This window comes from Girardinichthys multiradiatus, chromosome 14 (assembly GCF_021462225.1).
Source record: "Girardinichthys multiradiatus isolate DD_20200921_A chromosome 14, DD_fGirMul_XY1, whole genome shotgun sequence".
Taxonomy (NCBI): domain Eukaryota; kingdom Metazoa; phylum Chordata; class Actinopteri; order Cyprinodontiformes; family Goodeidae; genus Girardinichthys; species Girardinichthys multiradiatus.
The window spans coordinates 3806980-3830731 of record NC_061807.1 but is presented as its reverse complement, the minus strand read 5'-3'; the positions used below and the strand labels follow the sequence as shown (position 1 = coordinate 3830731).

At 40.1% G+C, this 23752-nt stretch overlaps 1 long non-coding RNA gene across 1 annotated transcript; it reads right to left on the bottom strand.

The window, feature by feature from the left end:
* Positions 1-1691: 1691 nt before the first annotated feature.
* LOC124880157 lies at positions 1692-6765 on the bottom strand. Its single transcript, XR_007041247.1, has 2 exons — positions 6657-6765; positions 1692-2084 (listed from the first exon to the last, which is right to left on the bottom strand). It is a non-coding gene; the product is annotated as an uncharacterized LOC124880157 (long non-coding RNA).
* Between the last annotated feature and the right edge of the window lie 16987 nt (positions 6766-23752).

Below are 23752 nucleotides of genomic sequence, written 5' to 3'. Positions count from 1 at the left end.
GCTAAAATGAGGTTACCCCTGACCTCTGACATATCCAAGCATTAAAAAGCCATATTTTAATTATGTAATCTAAAAAGCCCAGGCTGCTACCCGCACTACGACAGCAGCTGTTAGTCTGCACTACTTTCCTGAAGTGAAGGGGATCAGAGCTGCCTGGATCAGAGCTGGAAAAGTGAGGAGGGACAGATGGGCTGGTCCCAGCAAGCACAGCCAGTTGTGATCGGAGGACTTCTCTGCAAACTGCTTCGAACAAGAAAGCTCTGAATTCAAAACGGATCAAGGCTCAGCAGGTAAGAACACTTCGTTGTTGGAAAAGTACATTTAGATATCAGTAATTATGTTAATAATTAAAAATCTCAAATTATTATTATTATTAATAATCCAAAATTATTATTATTAAAATAAAATAAATTACACGCGCATACGATATATTTAAGTAAATGTTTCTCTAAAGATTCTAATATAAAGTTTAAAAAAATGACTCACCTTTTTAGTGAAATTTATGACCATATATCTCAACCACTGTTCATTTCAACATGCCGTTGAAATGAACGTACTTATTGTAATATTTTTATAATGTTTTTTTTCCATAAATTAAATTGGATTTTTCTTGAAAATTTGATGTCAGAGGCACAGAACCAGACAAGAAGCTTTGGGGTCTCCATGATGGAAGACCATTAGCACAGGTTACTTTCTCTCTACTGCAGACCTTTGAACAGCCGTACGAACCTCCATGCTTTTACTGCTTGGCCTTTTAGACTCATCAAGTCTTTATAATAACCACACTTTCACACTTGGAACCAAATCACTTCACTTTTTTCTTCACCTTCTAACAGAAGCCGAAGGTCCCGCTGAGTTGGTAGAGCAGTAACTGATCCTTGAGGTAAAATACTGATAGATTGATCTGCACCGGAACGAGGCTTCAGGCGGGATTTAATTCCCTGAAGAGGTCGCTGAAACGCTGAATGATTATGGTCATTAATCATAAAGTCCCTGCACTGGATTAAAATCATTTAATGTGGTGGAAAATATCAAATTTATTCTGATTAACTTTAAAGATTAAAGAACATGGCAGCAGCTTTCTGATTTAAAACACTCATTTGCTTAACTGCAGCTAGTAACTATACGGGCACCCATAATGCACTGCTTCTTTAAGGATGACTTGGTGACCTCAGAGTTAAAAAAGAGAAAAACATGCATATTTTGGTGACCATCTGTTTGTTTATGGGTTTAATCTTGTTTTTCAAGGTATTTTCTCAGTTCTGTAAGTTTCATTCAGTGTCTCTCGGTTTCTCAGCCCTGTTCTCTTCGCAGTTAAAATAAATCTGGTTCGTTTACTCACATTAATGAAAAAGAACTGAGGACAAATTTAGCCGCTCCCCTGTTGGGTTTCCCAAGTGCTGCTGTTTCCCAAGCAGTCAGCAGGATGCTAAAAGAGGTCTCCAAAAACCCCAGAACGTCACCAAGAGCAGGGTCTTGGTACTGATGACATGAAAGTGCATGAGTGTACAATTAAAAAGAGGACACAAGTCTAACTTGGACCAGAACCTCTGGAATAATGTTCTTGGGACAGATGAGTATAAAACTGAGTTATTTGGACAACAGAACAGAAGACATGTTGGCATCTTTAATATCCCTCTAAGGCTCGATGTACTGGAGTTAAAATAAAAGGCATTTTACCAAAATAAATATGTGATTTATCATTTATTAGTAATTAGCTACGAACCAGCATGCCTGCAGTTCAGAAATCAAAATGGATAAAACCGGACTGGATCGTGGTTCAGTGGGGAATCACGGCGTGTGGGTTTGGTGTTTTCTGGTTGCATGCAGCCATGGCTCAGAGTGATTTTCGAAATGAGGAACTTGCTTCAGAACAAGAAGATCCAGGGTTCCAATCCCGGAGGGCTGCTTTGTGTGAAGCGTTTGCATGTTCTCCCTGTGCAGGCGTAGGTTTACTCCAGGTACTCTGGTACCAAGCATGCATGTTAGGGGAAATGAAGACTGTACTACTGCTCTTCAGTGCGAGAGGGATGTCTCTGAGTTTGCCCTGAGGTGGGCTGTCAGCTTTCTATAGGGCGCCTGATCTGGAATAGGAAACGGATGGACTCAACATTAAATTGGGTAAATTAGAATCTTTTGAAGTTCTGAAAATGTAAACCTCAGTGTGTTTGTGCGAGAAGTATATTGCTTACTTGTTTCATTAGATGTTGTTTTTCAAATCTGAAGCCTTAATTCTCTGCAGATCTTAATTAGAACAGATAAGTATGCAGGCCTGGAGAACTTACTCTCTCCAGACACCTTTCATGCAAATAGTCTTTGAGATCAAGTTTGTTTTTTTTTTACACCTCAAACACGTGACGAATGCAGATTCATAGCCTGTTTACATTTAAAACCCAGTAGAACCAAACACTTGATGCACAACGCTTCATTATATTCTCATTAGTTAATCGCCTCAGACCAAACGCTGGTAGGGTTTATTGGGACTGATTTCCTGCGCTCTCACACACTAACATTTATTATTATTGTTGTTATTGAAGGTCATGAACTCACAACACTGACTTGTTGAGTGTGGTGGTGTGAATAATATCTCTGTTTGCTCAGGAGACAGTTAAAACCAGATGTTTGCATACACTGAATAAAAAGACACATCCCGTTTTTTCTCACTCTTATGACGATAAATCAGGCTAAATGTCTCCTGCTTTACCAAATTTATTTCTCTTTGTTAAATGCCAGAATAATGACAGAGAGATTTTCCTGAACATTTCTTTAATGTTCTGACAGCCAGAAGTTTGCAGAACTGGTGGAGATGAGTTCACTTCATGATCTAAAAGCCAATTTGTCACTAATTTGGTCCAATTTCTAACCACCTGGCTGATGTCTTCAGATCTTGTTTCCATACGTCTGATGAGACCATCTATTGTGTGAAGTGCACCAGTCCCTTCTGCAGCAGAACACTCACGCACCGTGATGCTGCCACCCCCTTACTTCACTTTTCCCTCCATATGGAACAATAGTCATTATAACCAAACAATGAAATCTTTGCACCATTAGACCTCAGGACATGTCTTCATAAAGTCTTTGTCCCTGGGTAAATTTCCAAACTGAAATCTAATGTTTTTATGTTGCTTTTGGACTAAATGGCTTCTTCTTCTCTGAGCAACCTTTCAGCCCATGTTCTTACGGGATTCTGAGGTTGACCCGTTCATCTCTGGGACACAGAAGACATCTCTGTTCTAAACAGCGTGATGCTGGAGTATTTCATACTGTTTACTTGCACATAATTGTTTGTACAGAAGAACGTGGCACCTTCAAGTCCTGGAAATGGTACAAAACGATAAACCAGACTTTTATTGGTCCACAAGTCTGGTGTTGTTGTACACTAACCTATTAAAAGCTCACAAACAATGATGTCGTCATCTGGGCTTTCCACCATTATTAAAATGTAAAGTAATCTCAGTTAATGGAAACTTCTGAATTTCTGAACAAAGTAATAAAAATACAAGAAATTGCTCATTATTTTGACATTTAGCAAATGATTTATATCGATTCTAACTATCCTACACAGGAAACCTTTCTCTTGATTTAGAGTGAGAAAGTGATAAAAAAAAACTAATGTTTTGTCATTTTATGCAGAGGATGATCATGTATTGTTTCATCTGTAGCAGATTAACTCACTATGAGTAGGAAACCTATTTCTCTACAGGGAAATGGTGTATTTCCCAGTCTTTGCCCTATATGTGGACTTATTTAACCTCAACAGTTCAGTCAAAATTATCGTCATCCGTCAGAATAAGTTTCACAGTAAAAACTGTGGAGTTAGATGGTTTTATTATCCACTCTAATTATGATTTGAGGTAATTTTAGATAACAGCCTCAGTTTGAACATTTGTGAGGTTTATCTCTGGGCTCTTATAACCATAAGGAGGCTGTTGAGTTAAGTGGGAACACTGGGAAAAACACTTTCCCCTATACCTGGGACACGTGATATTTGAAGTGATTATGGAGAATTACATACTTGATGTTACTAAAGAAACATTTAACTTTGGAAACACAAGAACAGACTGGAAAATGTAAAAAACCTTCACGTTTAAATTTCAAAATATATCATAACTATTTGGTTCTGGATTTAAATGTAAATGTAGCTCTGAATGTAGCCATGTTGGGGAATAAGAATATTCGCTGATCACCAGTTTAACCAGTTTGTGACTACAGGGTTGGGTTAAATACGATGTTCCCTGCAGTGGTTACTGTTTATACGAGCGACTCCTCCTGGAATATATTCAACACAGTCTTATGAACAATAAACCTTTACGGCTCCTTTTCTCCATATGGAAATGTTCCTTGGATCTAACGCTTAAATCTGACAGCTTTCAGAACCATAAGTAATGAATTGGACAAGTAACCTATCTGCAGAAAGTTTTTGGAAGAAACTGCTTAGTCAATCACTTAACCTGGATGGCATTAAATTGACCTCCGGTAATAAAGTAAAAAACCTTGGTGTTATTTTTGACCAGGACATGTCATTTAAATCCCATATTAAACAGGTTTCTAGGATTTCCTTCTTTCACCTCCGGAACATTGCCAAAATTAGAAATATCGGGACTCTGCTGAGTCTGCTGCCCCCGTGACCAGGTCCCGGATAAAGCGGAAGACGAGGAGTACGAGTATGAGTACGAGTAAATATTATTTTAATAAATAAAGGCAGCTAATGAGACACCGTTGAGAATTAGTCATGCAGAAGGTTGGTTTTATTCAGCAGATCATTCTTTAAAACATTATTTTATTAAAATAATATTTTACCTGATCTTGCATTGGTTGTCTAAACGTTTGCTGATTATTGTCTAAGTTGGTTCCAAGACTAACTTAACTTAATTTCCAGATTCTTCAAGATAATCCTTGGTTCTCAAACATAAACATTGCATGATAATGTTGCATCACTCTTTTGGTCATGGTTTTCAATCATCTTTAATCAACTTGTTTATATTGTACATAGTCCATTAGTCTTCATTATTCTTTAATTCTGCTTGGTAGTTTAGTTGGATTGTTTTAACAAAGTAAAGAGTTTGTTGATTGAAATATGTTTGACTTTGAGTTGACTTATTTTTGTTAATAAATTCTTGTATTTTAAGAAATTGTGTGAATTCATTCCACATATGTGCAGAGTTTATGCTGTTCAATAATGTCAGAGCTCGTCTCACACCTTTCTATTTTGTCCTAATACCATCGCCTTAATGGGCTGGTATTCACAGGACAACCCTTAACAGACCGAAATATTATTTGATAAAAAATTAAAATATTAATATTAAATAATATTCTCAGATTCATAATCACAACATTAGTCTCTTTCATCTGTGGACAATCCCACTCCAGAGTGTCCTATTATCATTTCAATCTGAATCTGTGTGTCTACTGGCTTCCCTGAGAGAAAATAAATATGATGGATCTCAACAGGTGCGAAGAAGCAGCGAGGTATCAATTAAAAACGGCTGGAGGTAAAGAGGAGGAGAACCATGGTATCTGAGAAGAACTGAGAAAATAGGCTGGAGGAGGTGACACAAGTTAAACTGAGCGTGATGGCTTATTTTAGCCCATATACCCCCAGTTGTTTTGAGCTGATGAGATAATGGAGGAACAGAGACCTGTGTCGATCTGCTTGACTAAACAGCAAAATCCAATTTCATTCTCAACCATATTGACTGAAGCTGGTGGGAGTCAATTACAAGCTGCAGAGCTGGATCTGCTGGTGGTAAGGTTTATTATATGATAGCGCAAAGCTCATTTTCATGGGTCCTTGTTAAACTGTTAAACAAGTAGAGGCCAACCAAGAAACTGCTTGTTTAATCTGCAGCAAAGAACTGAGCTTTGTCTAGGACATTCATATAATGCCAATCTGGGAAACTACGAGGTTTTTCAGTAAAACATCTTTGGATATTTGAACCGAGTTTGGGTTTTTAAAACTAGGCTAGAACTCATGCTTTTTATGGCTTATTAATAAAGCATGAATTATATTAATTAATACCTGTAACAAGCTAGCAGATGAAAACAGATGTTTTATAAAGACAGATAGATGTCTTGCAACAGTAGTTTTACCTCCTGAGCTCATCCAAAGTTTGCAACACTGAAAGAAAATGAATTTTTGGTGATTTGGTGATGCAATAGATCAACAGGTTCTTCTGAAATTGACTTTGGAGGAGCTCACTCTCAACCGAGCTGCTTCAGTTCAGGCACAAAGCTTGAAGGGAGCAACAGAACCACATCATCTGAAATATAAAAGATGGGACCCAGCGATGAAAAACTCAACATCACTACGCCTTGATGTTCCACCCATGAACCCAACAGTTTCACTGATAGTTTGGAGTTCTATCTGCTCCATAAGTGAGCTTAACTTTGTGCCACAAAGAAAATGTTTAAGAATGACGGCTCATGACATTTCTTCTCCAGAATTAGAAATAATCCTCTTAGACTGGATAAACTCCGAATGACCCGCCATAGCAACTCCCCAAGGGTAAAGATGTGGTCCAACACTTGACACCAAGCAGCTCTGAACATCTCAAAATAGAAATCTGAACTCACAGAGCTGAACTGTTGTACATATATGTAAGACTAAAAAACTGATATAAAACTAAATTAAACAAAGTTAACTATTAAGAGCTTACCTGTGACCTTCCCAGGGTGTACCCACTGACAATCTCCACCCAAACCCCCATGTGACCCTCCAAAGAAAAACGGGTCTAGACAACGGATGGATGAAAACCTGAAAGTTTTACAAACAGGGTCAGAACTTATAAAACAAAATCCACTAAAATACGATCTTAATATTATTTCATATATTTAAATTTGGTTTAAAATAACTGCGTGTCTATTTAAACTGAAGCTTAGCATTTATTTTGAATCCATAGTTGCTGGGACAACAAACGTCAGTGTAGGAAAATGTATGGAGCTGCTCCTGCTTGAAGTCCCAACCATTCAGAAATGTGCTGCTTTGAACGTTTCTCCTTCCGCAGGCAGGAGCTTTAACCCAGCTATGTAACTGGCTTCACTTTGGCTAAAAGACCAAAGACTGAATTATCATTTAACAGCCAGCCAGGCGGTTGAGAGCAAACAATTACAACAGCATCAGCAGCCAAGTCCAAATCCTGAGTCAATCTCTGAGAAACCAACAGACCAAACAGATTCAGCCATTCGGACCTGAACTGAAGGAAAAGGACGGAGCTGAATTTACAGCGTGAAGAATGAGACACCTGTTTGTGCTACTCGGCTTACATCCAGGACAAACAGAAACCGTGGCTCTGCTGCTGTTTATCAGCCTGCAGTCCCTCTTACGGCACGAAGACTGATTACTGCTGCGATCTCGACGTCTCTCTGTGGGAAACCTTTAATTGCTCTGTTAAAGTGGGATGAACTCCTTTTGTGATGGCTTTATCCATCAGCTCTCTGAGATTGTTTATTAGGCCTCATCTTTATGCGTCCTGCTTTTGTTGCGTTGCCATTAGTTACTGTTTATTCTTTCTGTCAGAAACAAACATGCATTTAGATAGAAAAATGCAGGTATCAAGATGTTTGCAGCAACTTGCTAATTGCAACATTTTAAAACCTCTAATGTGATTAAAATGGATAAGGAAAGATGCAGTTAGACCAAAGAAAGGAGATGGACATCTGCATAAAATAGCCACAATGTTGAGAAGAATATGCTCAATTTCGGATCTGCAGATATAGCTGGATGTGGTAACGTTAAACACTTTAGGCAGGATGCCGCAATAATCTTTACAGCAGAACAGAAGATTCAGTCTTCTGCTGAATGCTACATATTCAGGCAGTACATTACCATACCATCATTCGTTAACATGGAGAAGGTCACCTTTAGTGTCTTTTTCTGATTGTTCATGTTGTGAAATCCAGGATGATTTCCTCGATTTTGGTCATTTTTACGGTTGACTGTCGTCAAACACCATGCTGTCAATGTCTGGATATATCTGTCTCATCAACCTCTAGAGACCTCGCCAATGTGGTGCCATCCATCCATCCATCCATCCATCTCCTGGTTACTAATCAGGTCAGCAGCAAAACCCAGATATTCCTCTCACTATTGCAAGTTGTTCACTGAACAGAACACACATAAAGTAAGTATATTTTGTTTGAATAGCACCTTTCACAAATAGAATCACAAAGTGCTTTACAGAGTGCAAATAAAATAGAAACAAATATAGGCTTAATATAACACAGAGACAGTAAGAACAGCTAAGAAAACAATAAGTAGAACATTTAACTAAAAGCTAAAATAAACCCTAAATAAAAAGTGTCTTAAGCTGCTTGTTAAAGGAACATTGTGGACCATAAAGACATCCATTGATGTCACAAAGTGGTTGAAAAGTTTTAGGGTTGATCCAACAGTCCAACCAAGCCCTGACTTTTTGTTGCCTTTGTTTAGGTAAAGTTTGGACATGATGTATGTGAGCTAAAGAAATGTTACATTTCTGCATATTTATCAGGTCTAAACAAAGAAAAGCACTGGCCAACCTAGTTTTTGGGTGGTGGTTGTTCTAGTCCTCATTGTTCTAGGTCAGCAAGTCCAGTTCCAGGTTTTGCACACTGATCATCAACTGAGCAGAAATCAATCGTGTAATGGAGAGGACGCCAGAGGAGAGCTTTGAACCAGCTGCAGACTAGACGGATCAATGTCCTTTTACAGGGATTACAATAATCAGAAAGCATGAATACTTTCCTCTACGCCTCTGGGAACAAAGCTTGTTCTGACAGGAATTAATTGAATTTTAAAAGAGAAAATATAAATGTGCCAAAGCTTTAAACAAACATCTATTTTGGGATGCAATAGACTGAAAAATACAGCTTTTATTATCTCCTTAAAATGATGACTTCAGACAGGCCAATAAAGAAATTAATGATTTGTTAGTTCTTCTCTTAGCTATTTTAACTCTGCTACAGTTCTGTCACTTCCTTATAAACCCTCGTTCATTAAAGTGAGAGAGAGAGAGACTGGGTCCCAAAAGAACTAACTAGGTCCAAATCAGCCTCAAACACATTTTACGACAGACAAACATATTTCCAGACCTGCTTCGAGCTCCAATAAAAGAGATCAATTTAACCTCAAGGTTGGATTAATGTTGACAAAACAAATAAAATCAAACCAATTCCTTCCTACATAAAATACAAGAAAACAGGAGAAATGACAGCCTCCCCCTACAAGCTCCTAGTTTCAGATGGAAGCAGGACTTTTGTTTCTTCAAGCAGTTACTTGGTCTGTTTGTGTGGCCAATCATCCTCCTTTCTTTACCTGCTGTACCAACCATTGCCTGGCATGCAATCAGTGTAAATGTCAAGCACAGTGATTTAACTTTGTACTGTAGAAATATCCAAGGCTGAACCTAGAAATAGAAGAGGCCAGGAAGCTTTACGGCTGTATAAGTTGCCTTGGAGGAGCAGTGTTTTAGGCGTGCCTGATTCCAGTTTCTGATTCCCACAGCATGCTCTTTAAACCATATTTCCCACAGATACAAAACATCATTGTGCATTTTTTCTTTTTTGGTGGCACTATTGGCCTTTATTGTTGCTATTCTTCCAAAGTCTACACACAGAAAGGGGAGTGGAGAGAGTGGGAAGACACGAAGCATAGGTTTCCAGGGTCCCGAACCCGGGACAGCGGCATCCAGGACCGATGCTAACGGATAACACAGTTAATTAACTCGATAACACAAACTGACAGACTCAGCTTTTCTTTACAAATTAAAGGCTTTAGTTGTTTACTTTGCTGTGAATCCATTGATAAGTTTGGCAACTTGTAACATTTTCATGTGGTTCTGTTTCTTTTCATGGAGAGAAAACTCCAAGCGAACCAAAACCCGTCACAACAAACCCAGCAAAAACCTTCAAATCAAATTTGGTACTCCCACACCGGAGAAATCTGTCCGGGGTGGGAGTACCAAATGTAAATACAGGAAGGCTGGTTTAAATCTTATCTGTTTGACAGATTCCAGTTTGTTTATGTAAATGATAAATCATCTTTAAACTCCAGGGTTAATTGTGGAGTACCACAGGGTTCAGTACTTGGGCCAATTCTCTTTAATATATGCTCTTTTAATATGCTTCCAATAGGTCGAATTATCAGGCAGCATAGGATACATTTTCACTGTTACGCTGATGACACTCAGCTTTACTTATCCATAAATCCTGATGAACCCAACCAGTTAGAGAGACTACAAGCATGTCTTGAAGACATAAAAACTTGGGTGATTTTAAATTTGTTGCTTCTAAATTCAGACAAGACAGAAGTTGTCGTTTTTGGACCGGAGTCTTTAAAAAAGAAACTGCTTAGTCAATCACTTAACCTGGATGGCATTAAATTGACCTCCGGTAATAAAGTAAAAAACCTTGGTGTTATTTTTGACCAGGACATGTCATTTAAATTCCATATTAAACAGGTTTCTAGGATTTCCTTCTTTCACCTCCGGAACATTGCCAAAATTAGAAATATCGTGTCCAGGAGTGATGCTGAAAAACTAGTCCATGCATTTGTTACGTCAAGGCTGGACTATTGTAATTCTTTACTATCAGGATGTCGACCAAATGCAGTTAAAAGCCTTCAGCTGATTCAAAATGCTGCAGCAAGAGTTCTGATGAAAATTAAAAAGAGAAATCTTATTTCTCCTATTTTTGGTTCCCTTCATTGGCTCCCTGTTAAATCTAGAATAGAATTTAAAATTCTCCTCCTCACATATAAAGCCCTTAATGATCTAGCTCCATCATACATCAGAGATCTGATTGTTCCATATGTTCCTAACAGAGCACTTTGTTCTCAGACTGCAGGTTTACTGGTGGTTCCTAGAGTCTCTAGAAGTAGAATGGGAGGCAGATCCTTTAGTTATCAGGCTCCTCTCCTGTGGAACCAGCTCCCAGTTTTAGTCCGTCAGGCAGACACCCTGTCTACTTTTAAGGCTAGGCTTAAAACTTTCCTTTTTGATAAAGCTTATAGTTAGAGTGGCTTAGTTTATCCTGAGCTATCTTTCTTATTTTTTACCTCCGTCTTCCTCCCTCCCTGTTGGATGGAGTAAGGGGGAGTCAGGTTTAGCCTAAACCGGCTCAGTTATGGTTGAGGTGCAAACACACCCTCCATTTCTGCTACCTGTATGACCCCTTCTCTTTTCCAATGGTTATAATCAGTCTGACAGAGAGAGGTATCCCAATCCTTGTGGTTTTTAGTATAACAATGACCATCAGTGGGACCTTTGTGAGGTGCCTTGAGACGACATTGTTGTAAATAAGCGCCGTTTAACTTAATAATCTGAACTGAAACTATCTCTGCAGTTATGCTGCTATAGGCTTAGGCTGCTGGAGGACATAATGTCCACTTTCACCCTCTTCGCTACATTCTCACACTACTCTCCAATTTTGCATTATTTGCTGTTATTTCAGATTTTAACTTTGTTCTCTCTTTTCTCTTCCTAGAAGTTACACCTGGCCTGTCTCTGTGTCTACCTGTGACACCTTTCTGGAGAGGGGCATTGTTCAAGCTTCTGCTGGCAACAACTTAATGCTCACCCTCTACCAATGATCCACATAGCCCTGTCTTTTAGTGTTTAATCCTTTCTCTTTCCTAGACATGGCGATTGACTGAGCTTTTACTGTAACTAATTATATGTGCTCTCTTTCAGACTCTAACCTTGAAAACTGGCTCATAGTTTATCTGTTCTTTCTTTCTAGGTGAAACGACTAAAGGAGCTACAACCATTAACATTTACTTTTCCTTCCCATAGAACGTACTCCTGGATCAGTGCTTCTTTGTTCTCTTTGTGTCTCCGCTCTGTTCTCTCAAACCCCCAGTCGGTTGTGGCAGATGGCCGCTCACACTGAGCCTGGTTCTGCTGGAGGTTTCTTCCTGTTAAAAGGGAGTTTTTCCTCTCCACTGTCGCTACATGCATGCTCAGTATGAGGGATTGCTGCAAAGTCAACACCAGTGACTGTCTACTGTCTCTACATGCTCATCCAGGAGGAGGGAATGCTGCAAGTCACTGTCTGGATGCAGTCTGCTGGGTTTCCTTAGACAGAAAAACGTTTTATTCAATTTGAATAAATAACTGACTCTGACTGTACTGTTCAATGGTTAGGATTAATTGGAATGTATGTATCTGACTGTTGTGAAGAGCCTTGAGACGACATGTGTTGTGAATTGGCGCTATATAAATAAAACTGAATTGAATTGAATTGAATTGAAGAAACTGTCGTTTTCGAAGCTAGTAGAAAATATTGTAAATGGAGCGAACCTTTTCAATTCAATTCAATTCAATTCAAAAATACTTTATTAATCCAAAGGGAAATTAAATGTTGTTATAGCTCATATTATGTAGGTTTCTTCAAAGAGTCGTTGTAGATGCTGATGGCTGTGGGCAGGAAGGATCTCCTGTAGCGCTCCGTCTTACAGCAGATCTGAAGAAGCCTCTGACTGAAGACATTCTGTTGTTGTAGGACAGTCTCATGAAGAGGATGCTCAGGGTTCTCCATAATGTTCTTCATTTTATGAAGAATCCATCTTTCCACAATGATCTCCAGAGGTTCCAGAGGAGTCCCCAGAAAAGAACCAGCCTTCTTTATCAGCTTGTTGAGCTTTTTTAAGTCCCTGGTTCTGATGCTGCTTCCCCAGCAGATGATGGCAGAAGAGATCTCACTCTCCACAACAGACTTATAGAAGATATGCAGCATCTTGCTGCAAACACCAAAGGACCTAAGCTTCCTCAAGAAGTACAGTCTGCTCTGTCCCTTCTTGTAGATGGCTTCACAGTTGCATCTCCACTCTAGTCTGTTGTCCAGGTGAACACCGAGGTATTTATACTCCTCCACCACCTCCACTTCTTCTCCCATGATAGAAGTAGTTTTTGACTTATTCCTGTTTCTCTTAAAATCTACAATCATCTCCTTTGTTTTAGTCACGTTCAAAATGAGATGATTGTTTCCACACCATGCCACAAAGCGGTCCACCACCATCCTGTACTCAGCTTCTTGTCCATCTCTGATCCACCCCACGACTGCAGAATCATCCGAGTATTTCTGTAGATGACAGGAGTCTGTCTTGTACTGGAAGTCTGAGGTGTACAGAGTGAAGAGGAATGGTGAGAGTACAGTCCACTGTGGTGCTCCTGTACTGCTGACTACCTGGTTAGACTCACAACCCTTCAGTCTCACAAACTGTGGTCTGTTTGTCAGGTAGTCTTTGATCCAGGAGATTGTTGAGGCCTCCACCTGAGTCTTCTGGAGTTTCTGACAAAGCAAATCAGGTTGGATTGTATTAAATGCACTGGAGAAATCAAAGAACATGATCCTCACAGTGCTACTGGCTTTGTCCAGATGACAGTGGGTTTGTTGAAGCAGGTGTATGATGACATCTTCAACTCCAACTCCACAGCGATAAGCAAACTGAAGGGGGTCCTGATGGTTTACTGTTTGCCTACTCAGGTGGGCCAACAGGAGTCTCTCTAGGACCTTCATGATGTGAGATGTCAGGGCAACAGGTCTACAGTCATTGAGGACTGATGGGTGAGTTTTCTTTGGTACCGGAACAAGACAGGAGGTCTTCCACAACACCGGAACCTCCTTCTGGGCCAGGCTAAGGTTGAAGAGGTGCCGCAGAATCCCACAGAGCTGCTCTGCACAGGCCTTCAGGACTCTAGGGCTGACATGATCTGGACCTGCAGCCTTATTCCTATTCAGTCTCTCCAGTTGTCTCTTCACCTGACTTCTTGAGAGACACAGGTGGAAGGGGGAAGCAAAGGAAGTATCAGCATCTTCTGATATGGTTGAAGGCAAACATGTAGAAGCAGAAGGGTCTAGGGCTGAGGTGGAAGATAAAAAATGTGAGGTGTTACTGGACAGCTGTGGGTCCTGTGGGTCAAAGGAAGATGGAATGTCTGTTTGGCTGTGAGCAGGAGAGGAGGATGCGAAGCTTGTTTCTGAACTGAACCTATTGAAGAATGTGTTCAGTTCATTGGCTCTGTCCAGACCTCCATCGGTGTGATCATCCTTCTGCTTGAAGCCGGTGATCTTCTTCATCCCTGTCCACACATCTCTGATATTGCTTTGCTGGAGCTTGCTCTGTAGCTTCTTCTTGTACACCTCCTTGCTGTCTCTTATCTTGACTTTAAGTTGCTTCGTATAATCCTCAATAATTCTCTGTCTCCCTCTCTGAAGGCTCTTTTTTTCTTGTTAAGCAGGTCCTTCAGGTCATTGGTGATCCAAGGTTTGTTATTGGGGAAGCATCTCATGGTTCTGGTGGGGATGATGTTATCCACACAGAAGTTTATATAGTCGGTTACACACTCGGTCATGGCATTGATGTCCTCTCCATGTGGCTGGCACAGTGAATCCCAGTGTGTAGCCTCAAAGCAACCTTGCAGAGCTTCTTCAGCTTCTTGTGACCATTTTCTCACAGTCCTCTTTATTACAGATTGCCTCTGAACAAGGGGCTTATATTTCGAGCAGAGAAAAACAAGATTGTGATCTGATTTGCCAAGAGGAGGTCTTGCTGTAGAGATGTATGAGTCCTTGACATTTGCATAAAACAAATCCAATGTTTTGTTTTCTCTGGTAGAGCAGCTGACAAATTGTTGAAACGTTAGAAGTGTAGTGTTGGACCACTTGTTTGCTGAGTATTGGACTATCTGCACGTTGTTGGACGTCACTGTGCCCCTCCAATGGCATCGGCCATTTTGTACCCAGGACAGCCCGCTCCTACATATCCCATCGAGCATTGCGACTGATATGACTGGGCGTCCCAAGTCTGACATCACAGGACGCTATATAGGAAGGCGCTCATGTTTGAAAACTTGCCTTCTGCTAGAAAACCGGTCTTGTGACTGAAGCGCACCACTTTAAGAGAAGAGCTCTTTGCAGAGTTTCATTCATTCTCTCTCGTTGGACAACAAACAATTCATAACTGAGGTTTTTGGACTAAGAAGGCCAGAGATTTCACTTTGCCGATCGAAGACGTGCGTTAAACACGTAAATGAGAACACGGAGTTTCGGAGAGATGAACCACTACCGTGTTTCATTTCCAAGTCGACTTTGATGGTCAGATCATATTTTTCCTTTTTGTCAAGAAGACCAAAGGACGAAGACTGACCGCTTTCCCTGAAGTTGATTGTGGACGCACAATTAACTTACCCCCACTTTTCCTCGCTCAAATTCCCTCGCTCAGGAAGAAGACGACAACAAGTAAAACCCATTTTTTTTATTTAATCTTTTATTGCTTTATTAGAAGGCCTGGGCAGGGTCAGAGGTTGTAGAAGCAATCAGAATCGCTGGTTAGGATCTCATGTGTTCTGAATAATATGTGCATGTAACCTTGCTTATTGAACTTTGAGGTGTTATGTTGATGTCGGGATCCGCCGCGTTCCCAGAGCTGTTTGTGTTTACTATCTGAACGCGGGTGCGTTGCAAGACTGGACTGTTAAAACGACCTCATGGTCAAATCCTCCATTTCCCTTTGTCTTCAATCTCACTGTGCTAGCTTGCCGCCTAAAGTTAGAATCGTTTGTGCTCAGGAGTTAGGGGGAAGTTTTATGATCAGAAGATCATAAAGGACAGTCGAAGCTGCGCTCCAACCCCCACCAGTCGCCACCACACCACCTTTCATATCCTCATTTTCCTTCGTCTGTTGTGCCATAAACTGCTGGTTGACTCAATACATACTCACTACCGTTTGTTGATTTTTGCTTATTTAGATGTGTTACCCCTGTGTTTGTAGAATTTTGCATGTTGAGTAGGTGAAAATTAATAAATATTCACATAGATAAAGAGAGAGCATTTTGTGTTTCATTGTGTGCAAAAAGTGATGTGTCAGTCAAAATAAGGTTCAAGTTCCACACCTTTCGGCAGAAACGATCGATTAAACAGTGACATCTCCGGCAATAGTTATTTATTATTACGGAGTATTCAACGGTTGTAATTGTCAGAGGCGTTGAGCCACAATTACAACACCAGAAACATCTCTGGTCTCGATTCATAAATGAGGATTTTTGGTTAAGAAATTGATTTTGTCAGATTATGATTTGTAATTATAATTATTGATCAAGATTAATCAATCAATAATCATAAACCTAACAGTAGCAGAGAGTGAAGCATGGTTAAAATCACCAGAAATTGCCACAAAAGCAAGCATTGGGGTTTTGTGTCTGTAGCTTAGCAACAACTGAGTTGATGGCATCACATGCAGTGTTAGCAACAGCGGAAGGTGGAACGTAAACTGTTGCCAAAATAACACTGGTGAACTCTCTGGGTAAATAATATGGACGAAAACTTACTGCCAACAGTTCAATATCTGGACTGCAGAGATGACACTTCACAGTAACATGTCCTGGATTACACCATCTGTTGTTCACAAGTACTGCCAGTCCACCTCCTTTACATTTGCCGCTCCCCTTTAAATCTCTGTCTGCTCGTATGGTTAAAAAGCCCGGCAGAGAGACGCTGGAGTCGGGGATATGATCCTGCAGCCATGTCTCAGTAAAACACATGATACTGCATTCCCGGTACTCTGGCTGGGTCCTTTGTAGGGCTTGGAGTTCATCCAACTTGTTTCCCAACGATCTCACATTGCCCATCAAAATCGACGGAAGAGATGGTTTGAACTTCCTCCTTCTCTCTCTTCTCTTAGCTCCTGCTCTGCATCCACGGCGTCTCCTTTTCAACTCATCAGGGATTTGGGGTTTTAGCTGAAGTATTATTTGAGCTTTTGAGATATTAATCAGCTGCTCCCAGTTGTAAGAAACAACCCTGTTGCCATGGCAATGCATCATAACAAATGTCCAAAAATAGAAAGTATTAAGAAAAATCCTCCAAGCTGCACAGCATCTGACACTGGAGTGGACAGTCATCCAAAAAAAATCAACTGTATCCACCACAAGAGGAATAGTTCCCAAAAAAGAATAAATCAGAATCAAAAGTAACAGAGCTACTCCAACCTGCTGCCACCTTGAGCGGCGCAATTCTAGAATTGAATTTGAGACCCTTTCCAGTCAAACCAGCCAATCAGCACTTTACACCAGAGCCACATTCACCCAATCACAGATATACAGATCGGTACGCAACCTAAGGTTAAGTGCCTTGCCCAGGGGCACATTGACATGTAGCAGAAAGAATCTGGAATTGAACCAACAAATCTCTGATTGCAAGGCAACTATTCTCACCTCTGAGCCAAAGTCAGAGAATGTAGTCCACTTGTTGGTATTTTTCTGGGTGCTATCTCAGACAAAATTATCTGAGAAGTTCACCAATTGAATTCTGAGAAAACATCTTGAAAGTTACATAGAGCTTTATGCTTTACAAAAAGACTCCGAGCCTTTGTTTATTAGTTTGTTTACTCTTCGCTTCCCACAATGCAACACATGTCCGACTACGGGAAGGCGTTTGAATCAACCTTGCAGTGTACACCTGGAAGTTGTGATGGTTGCAGGTCGGAACAATGGCAGAAACAAAACAGAGTTTGTTTTTACCAGAGACCCCCAGAATACCATAGATATTACTTCAGAAATACTAATAATACTTTTACTAAAAGTGAGTCAGAAGGTGCTGTCTTGCGATTATGACATTGAGCGTGCCGTCCCCATGAAAACTGCTTCTTATTTGCTAATTGCAAATATAAGGTACAGGTAAAACATGAAACATTGAATTCAGTTTGCTTTTTTCCAGTGAAATAAAATATATATATATATTTTACCCCATACAGATTTCATACATACAGATTTCCTCTGCTTTTGTAACTTTGTCACACTTGAATATTTTAAATCATCATGACAAACGGAGCCATAAATACTAAAAAAGCAGAAGTATCTTGTAGCAGAAATATAGATTTTCCAAGAAACATTACTTTTGATTCCTAACGCAAATAAGCAAAACTTTGTTGAGTATTTCATTTACAAATCTAATAAGGCGTTTTTTATTAAACAGATATATTTTTAATTCTTAAGCTCTTAAAATATCCTCCACTGAAAGCAAAAATGACTCCTGCTGATGAAAGAATAAGACAGTTCTGCTTCCAAAGTACAAATGATGGAAATCCAGTCAGATGCAATAAATTGATTGACTAAATGGTGCATAAACACTCGGGTCAGTCAGTCCACCATGTCACATAGAAACAGCGGGTGGCGGAGACATCAGACACTGATTTAGTTTGAAGCGCTGATGCTGAAATAGATCTATAACTGCCAGACCGCCCTGTGGCTTTAGTCTAAGCAGCCCTGAGCCTTTTTCCATTCGTCACTCTGCAGGATGATGAAGCACAACTTTGTGAGAAGTGCAGGGTTTCCAGTCTGTCTGCAAATCCCTGCAGGAATCATCTTGCAACAATTACAACAGGAAACAGAAAGACTAAAGCTTCCTGTTCCATTCAATAGCTATAGATGTGCCTCAAGGCTGAGTACTGGGACTCCTTATGCTTTATGTAAATACAAAACATTCCTAAATGTGTCTTCTCCTCAAGTTTGCCATCTGTTATCCAATAACAGCTTTTAAACAACTGTCATGATCTGGCTCAAGAGGAACTCATGTCCCTCTGGAGCCTCAGCTGGTTCCACTCAGTTAATCAGTCTCATCTGTTGCCACTCCAGTGTTCTCTCTCCCAATATAAATCCTTTCTTTCATTGAGTCCTTGTTGGGTTTTCTTGTTGGCTTCCATGCTCCTGGTTTCTTTCGTGGTCCATGTTTTGCCTTGTATTTTCATTTATTTGCCTTTGTTCTTTTTATGTACGTTTTGGACTTTTTATTCATTATTCTGCCTCTTTCTGTCAGTGTTTGGGTTTTCCACAATCAAGCAAGGAGAAACTGTCTGCTTTAAATAAATCTCTCACACTCACAATCAGTTTATCCATTTCATCAATGAATGAAATATCTAGAAAACTTGAAAAAATCTTGTGACTCTGTTCCTGTTTCTTTGTTTATTTAAATCGCATGAAAGGTCTTATCTGATGGTCTCCATCCCGGATGGTCTCCATCTTGGATAAAGACCAAACAGATGTTTTAACTCTCTTTAACAGGACTAAAGTAAACAAGTCTGTGCAGCCTATATTTAAAATGCACTTGCAGAAAAAAAGGTGCTACCTCTGAGTTTTTTAAGATGTGCATTGTTCCACTTTAGAGATAACTCTGGAAAACGTAAACTCTATACAATCTATAAAACTGATGAAAAAGTACACGGTAGAAGTTCTGGCTCCCGTTGTATTGTTTAGAAACCAGTAGTACTTGTTTTCACACTTTAATATTTATATAGTACATTGATTTCAAAAATATTTTAGTATTTCCACAGCTACAGTCCAGCCAGCAATCGATACCAGAAACCACAACCTTTGACATCTTATTGACAGTTAAAAGCAGCTCTGCCTCCAGTCGTCTATTTCCACAGCTTCTTCTTCTACTTTTACTTACTTTTCTTCGCCCAGCACTTAACTACAATCAGTGGTGGTCTGTCTGTTTCCTCCGGCGACTGCTTTTCTGGCGCTGTGAGTCTGTCAGATTTGAAGCCTCACGACCGTTCCCTCAGGCTCAACTTTATGGGAAAGCTGTCAGTCAACGTGACGCACGGCTGGCCAAGGGAGCATTAATAATGTGTTACTGAACACACAATCATGCCTGGACACACACACACACACACAGTCTGCACAAGGCAACACAGATCAAACCAGTCCAGCAGCTCTGCTGGAGCATTAGACATTACTCAGCATTCTCTGATATCTAATTAAAAGCTTGACCACCACCAGTAACAGCTGGAAGTTGGTAATGAACAAACTGGGAATACATTAACAAGATACCAGAGTTAAAACCAAGTGATCGATTAAATGGATGTAAAAGAGTCAACAAAGTTAAACTGCTGAGTTCAGACCTGGGTGGATGTCCTTGAGCTGCTTTGATTATTAAACAATAACACAAGGGTTTTACAGACTGTAAGCAAAGACAGCCTGACTATGTCCACTGCTGATCTGGCTTTTATTGTCCCTGCTGATGATGATGATGATGGTCCCGGTTGAAGCATAAGATTGATAAATAAGGAAATTATTGAAAAAGGTGGAGCTTTGGGATGAAAACTGCAAGGAAATGAGAGAATGTTTCATTCAGTAGATCATTTGGTTTGAGGTCAAGCTGCGGTTTAATTATTCTTTATTTTTTGTTCAGAGCTCAGAAACTAGCTTATTTAGAAATCATTTAAAATGTTGTTTATGTTTTGGTGCTGCTGAATGAAGATCGGATGGATAATTTACTGGTTGTTTCTTTTGAAAACCATCCTCCTTGGTATTCAGAACACTTTGCACCGGGTCTCACCAGGTCTACCTATTGTCCATTATTTATTTTGGATCTAACTGCTTCTTGAAGGAGTTAGGAGGAATGTTACTTGACTTTCCCATAAAGAAACCCTGAAGTTTCATGATGATAATATCTACCTGTTGTATCTCCACAGGTTCTTCCTGGGTTAAACAAACAGCTTGTGTCAATAATCTGGGGTTCAGCCAGCTGTGCTTCTTTCCGCTCCTACTCTGACAGCTGTGCAACAAAGTGTGCTACAGTGATAAGAAAAATACTCATAAATATCACCCTCTACCAGAGGCCCCCAACATCTTAAAGACAGCTGAGCATTATAACTCCAGTTTATAGGAAGACATCTGCAGAAACCACCAGAACCTTAAGGTGGTCCTATCGCGTTGTAATCAGTTATTTGTGTTTGATTGGCTTCCTTCTTGGAAAACTGTGATTACAAGCCCTGAACTAGTCATTTCAGTGATCATTGTGTTGATGATTGTAATCTGTGTGACTTGTAGCAGTTTACTAAAGACGCTGAAGATGTTGATAGCTGCAATCAGTCACCTCAGCCTCCCGCTGCCTCTCAGACGGGATCGGACACAGAAATCAGGAGATGAGATAATTGCTAGTTTTCTTCCGTCATTTTCAACAGGAAAACTGGCCCTCTCAAATATGTGGCTTGTTGAGCAGCTTTAACCATTAACTTTCATTTGCACAGATTCCTTAAACCCACAGCCAGAAGATCCGTTTGTTTCTAGCCTGACATTTCTGTGCCCATTTGGAAACATCCAAGCTGCTAATTTTTACCTGTGATTATAACTAATTCATTCTTTGCTTGTTTGTGTCTCAGCAGCCCATTCTTTCACGATCTGAGCAAATTTCCTGCTTCCCTGAGACCCACTCCCACATTTTTGGTGTTTATGCCAAGCAGTAGAGATGTTTGTGTGTTGCAGAGTGAGGATGAGGTGTAAGACCTGTCATAGCTCTCCAAGCAAGTGATTTTCAGGGGAATCATGAGCCCCTCAGCAACACCAAAAAGGTGAGTCTTTTCTTCATTCTCAGCGTCTGATGTTCTTCAGACAGGTTTTATTGAAACCATCGTCTTTCCTGTAAAGCATTTAATGGCATTGCTGAAACCATGCAACATGAACAGTATTTTATCAATATAATACCACTGAACACCACCAGTCTGGTGTTCATGGACAGGAGGATAGAAGGAGGATGTCCTGTTTGGGACTGTTTGCAGATGATCTGGTTCTGTGTGCGGCTCATCGCTTGCTGAAGGTCAGGGTTCCAGTGGAGGGGTTCAAAGATCTTGTTGTTGATGAGAGATGATGGGGTGCAGCTGGAGATGGACAAATGGAGCTACGAATATGGCTGTTGCTTCTGTGTGATGTGTTGAAGAATGAGCTGAGCCAAAAGGACAACCCTGTGGTCATAAGATGAGGATCATGACTGAAAGACTGAGGTTGCCTTCACAAGAGGTTGAAGGTGGCCAAGCTCTATCTTAATGATGAGGTGAGAAGTTCAGTCATACATCAGAAGTTCTTCTACACGTTTTCAGGATCATTCCTGAGTCACAAACAAAGCCAAACTATCGCTTTGTGGCAGATGTTTCTACAGCAGTCGAGCTTAACTAACCTGCAAAAACCGATTACCGTGAGGAAGAGGATGACGGACCGACAGACGAACGGACCTAAATGTCCACTATTGCTTTGATAGGGACATAAAGTCTGAAAACCTTCTATGTTCATTTTCCATACTTGTTGACACCTGGAAAATCTTTAAATCCCATGTTTTCCAAAGTATTCCAGATGTAATCACTGTTGACACCGTGAGGAAAGTGGAGAACATTGATTCTCACAGGGACTTGATAAACTCTCTCTGTTTTATCAGACAATAAAATGTTTTCCAAATATTCAGTCATCATACCAGCTTTATCTTCCGTTGTTTCTCATCACTCTGCTCCATTGGGACGTATTTTTTAAACAGAATAAAACAATTTCTCCAAGGAAAAAAGCATCCATGGCCATTCCCTCTTTTTATTGTCATGCAGCATCCGTCTCATTGTCCAAGAGCCAATCTCCAGCTCGTTTTTATGGGTTTAGATTCTGTTTCCTGCAGACTTGTTTCTTGTAGGTAGAATGTATTTGCATTTTAATGCACGGCCCTCACAACTCAAACCGAGGTGCATAAACGCCTAGAAAACACTGGAACACAGAACAAGTTGGTTGGCGGTGGACCCTGGGGATGAAATACCTTCAGCAAATCAAAGGTGAGCTGAGCTGCTGCATTACTAATGAGTGTGAGGAGAAAACACAATCAGTAGAAATAAATAAATGAAAGCAGCAGCTCGTGTTTTATTAATAAAAGACATTTGGGATAAATAGAGCAACCAGCCCAGGAGGGAAGAGTACTGCTTAAACTATGAATAATAATTATCAGCACCAGAGTAACTCGCTGTGTAACTGTTTACATTCACTTCCAAAATACCACAAAGTATTTAAGTTCTTTCATTTAAAAACTCTCGCTGAAACATAGGAATAAAACAGGACAGAAACACGTTGTATATCAACACCGCAGCCAGAATTAAAAACATTAATTGTCTAATGGGATACTTCCAGTGGAGAACTGGCACCTAAGAGAGCGTCCGGAACCAATTAGAAGAAAAACCTGTGGTATTATCCATGCTGGAGGGGAATATGGAGATCCCAGGATGGAGCAGATGGTCTCTGAGCTGCAAGTGTAAAACGTCCTTCATGTTAATCCACCTCGCCTGAATTACATTTCCTCCTCACTGATATATTTACTGATTCATTAAATATGTTTAAAGGGCTTACATTGGAGAGAAAAGAGAAGACAAAGGTCCATCAGGTCAGGAATCATCTGCATTAAGGCCAACAATCCCTGCTTATGGGGAGCAACTGAGCCCAGCAGAGATTTAGATGTTGTTCTGGGTTCTTTAGTGACCTCCTGGGTGAGGGAAGGTTCACCACTCCACCATATCTTCTCCATTTGTGGATAGTGGAGGAATGCATTAGAAATGACTTTGAAACCTTTGCAGAGACTTTGTTTCTCATCTGATCATCAGTTAATATTATTTTTGTTTTTTTATCAGTGAAGGATGTGTTGCTTTTGAGATATTTAAGCCTACTTCATGTTGCCAGACAGGTACTATTTTGGTGATTTCTTGATTCTATGAGTCTGGTTGTAACATTAAACCCCGTGTTGGGCTAAAAACTAAGGTTAATCAGTTAAATCATGATTTTAAAAGGACAGCAACTACTTTTCACAGCATAAGGCCAGTATGGCTTTAAGCTTTTCCCTTAATAAATAAAATCAACTGCTTTTTGTTTTTACTTGTTATTGTTTTCTAATATTACAACTCGTCGGATCTGAAACACCTAAGTGTGACAAAAAAAAACATTTAAGGGGGAAAATACTGGACCCTAACCCTAGCTGT